The sequence below is a fragment of the Pinus tabuliformis genome, chromosome 7 (assembly GCF_031772625.1).
Source record: "Pinus tabuliformis cultivar Carrire ecotype Pingquan chromosome 7, CPIR1, whole genome shotgun sequence".
Classification (NCBI taxonomy): domain Eukaryota; kingdom Viridiplantae; phylum Streptophyta; class Pinopsida; order Pinales; family Pinaceae; genus Pinus; species Pinus tabuliformis.
Window position 1 is genome coordinate 636,803,026 of NC_142293.1, and position 2,848 is coordinate 636,805,873.

General features: G+C 32.1%; 1 long non-coding RNA gene across 1 annotated transcript; it reads right to left on the reverse strand.

The window, feature by feature from the left end:
* Positions 1-352: 352 nt before the first annotated feature.
* LOC149249059 (uncharacterized) lies at positions 353-1,372 on the reverse strand. The gene is made up of 3 exons (XR_016265808.1): positions 1,038-1,372; positions 879-913; positions 353-789 (listed from the first exon to the last, which is right to left on the reverse strand). It is a non-coding gene; the product is annotated as an uncharacterized LOC149249059 (long non-coding RNA).
* Positions 1,373-2,848: the final 1,476 nt, after the last annotated feature.

A 2,848-nucleotide genomic window follows, 5' to 3' on the forward strand; every position in this document is an offset into this window, starting at 1 on the left:
TTCTGACAGACTCCAGAATAAACATAGATATTCTAAAAAGCAACATTTTAAAAGGTTGAATTCACGATTAAACAATTCTCTTATTTAGAGTTAAGTAAAGAACAAATTCATTATATATCATGACAGTAAAAACCCTCGGATAATCTTTTCCCATAGGGTTCTACATAATGAATAAACACAGGTATATACACTGAATTACTATAAATGAGTTGGACAGAGTCTCTTATCCAAATATAGATATATATATATATAGATATATATATATATATATATATACTGTGTGCATACGATTAAGATCACAGGACTTGAACTCTGTAGTATTGAGACAAAAACGAATATATCATATTAACAATTGTATCAATAGCAAGTCTGCAGAACTTAACGGTTCTGAATAACTAAAGCAAAACATCAAATACTATTGGAGAGGCCACCTAAAGGAAATGTCGGCCCTTGTGTTCATTAAAGGAAGGAATACATCCGTCCTCTCTTTAAACCAAACTAAAATCTGGGAACCCGTCACAAAAGAAATGCATTTAAAATTTACAGCTAAAACAAAGATTCGACAGCCAGAGCTTATCGTTGGAATAACATAAATTAAAAAGAGTAGTTATGCGTTCTTCTCGTAATCTAACTCCTAAAGATAAAAACCCTCCGTGAAACCCTAAAATGACAGGCCGGAATAGACTACCAAGGTCTCAGCACCAACCTGTAAAACGACGAAAGGCTGTAAACCCTTATGAATCTAATGGCCGCAGACCCAAACTTTAGGTTCCCTGTAAGATTTCTTATCTGTCTTAAAACGCCATGAATTAGTAAATGTAATACCGAGATTAACCCTTCTGGTGTAATATTAATTTGTTGAAGATAGGGTTTCTTACCTAGAGTTGAGACTTCCGCATGCTGAAGCGATAACCTGCAAAAACGATGAAGGATTTTAGTAGCGAATCCATATGCCGGGATAAAAAAAATACATAAAATCAACAATGAGATTATTATAAAAAGGAATTGCAGTAAGCTATGGCCATAGAAAATGTTACCTTTGTCTGGTACCTTAGAGTATGGCTACCTTTTGCCATCTCTATAACCTCTAGAGCCATGCGTGTAGATCGATGTCGGACTTTAGAATATTTATGTAGATGAAAACCCTGCAACGGTGTTAAAACCCTCAAGGTTGAGCAAATAAACCCTCTGAACGTTAAGACTGCTGAAATACCTACTCCGGAACGTGCCATCTTCATCTCTTTTCCGAACTAGAGCACGTATGCGCAACAAGGAACACTGGAGAAAATTCTGACCACAACAGAGCAGAGCGAGAGACCCAGGCAGAACAACCAGAGTAATGGATGCAAGAGGGTGGTTAGGGAAATGGACTCTAGCCATGTTTCCACCGTCAGATCGACAAAAAAAGATCAACGATGCTAGAGAAAGCCATATGGTGATATAGGACACTAGTACCTGGCCTCGGTCATGCTGCTCGCCTCGTGTTGCCACATGTGAATGCCAACCAAGAGAGTCGTTCCATGGGTAGCTGTGTTCATTAATGTCAAAGTATCCCCGAACGGATCCATCCACCTGATTATTAAAAACTCATTCGCAATCATATATGATAGGTTTATTACCTTTATTGAATGCATATACGTAAAGTGCTCAAAGGTCACTATAGGCCGATATTCATAATCCTTGTGATTGTAGATGTATCGCAAGCGTATAATATTAGTTTTATTTTGATGTCTATTTTAAATTGCGATATAATTTATAAGTTTATGTGAAATTTTTCGTTTAGTCGTCACACGTAGGTACTATCAAAGAGTAGCAAAATGTTATCCAGTCATTATTATGAAGATGTTGTCTAGTAATTATTATGTTTAAGTTGGAACTAGAATTAAAATTGCTATTATCGAAGTTGTAATTAGAATTCAATGGTTGTAATTTAAGTTGTATTGGCCCCGTTGTTATTTTGAATTTCTTTTGTGGTCTATTTTTAACCAACTTTTAATTGATTTGCCTTCTTGGTTTGGTTATCTACTTACTGTTTCATGTTTCTTAAAAGTAGGCGATTGATTGGTTTCCCTGTTTCACGCAAACAGCCAACGTAATTATTTTGGTTTTTTATTATCAATTTTTTCAACTCTCTCTTTTGATTAATTTGGAGATTCATGCTCCCATTGTAATGGTTCGATTTGGTTGGCGTTTGAAGTTTTGTGTGCTTTCCCAATTGTGATTCGTGAATCGAAATTGCAAATTAATATTATGATAAGAACTTATTTATGAGAGATGAACGTCCATGTGTGTATGACATTTTCTTTTATATATTTTAAATAAAATTTATCATATATGAAATTGATTATTTTTATTATTTAACGATCGATATAATTTATTACAATATATTTTTGTTGAATAAAAATGATAAATTCCAAGATCATATGATAGGTATATATGTGTATATGTTATTTTTAAAAGTAAAACTTAAATTTAAAATAATTCGTTGTTAATTTTTTTTTTTAAATAAAATCAGAATAATTTATTGCTAAAATTTTCTTTGAAATAGAAGTTGATCAGACTAACAATTTTTTAGATAGACATTTTCCTTTTCATTGAAACAACAATGTCAATATATATGATGGGAATGATTTTCAGTTTTTACTCATTATTCTATGAAATTTTAAAATTATTGAATTTATTTTGGTTAGTTAGTAGAAGTGATTACAATTATTTTTTTTTAAAGTTTATTTTTTAATGACTATTAATATTTATTAATATAGATATAGTTTATTGGACTTTAAGAGAGTAAGAAATTATTGAGAATTATTTAACATCTTATTCTCATATTCGAAAAGCATTAAGAGAA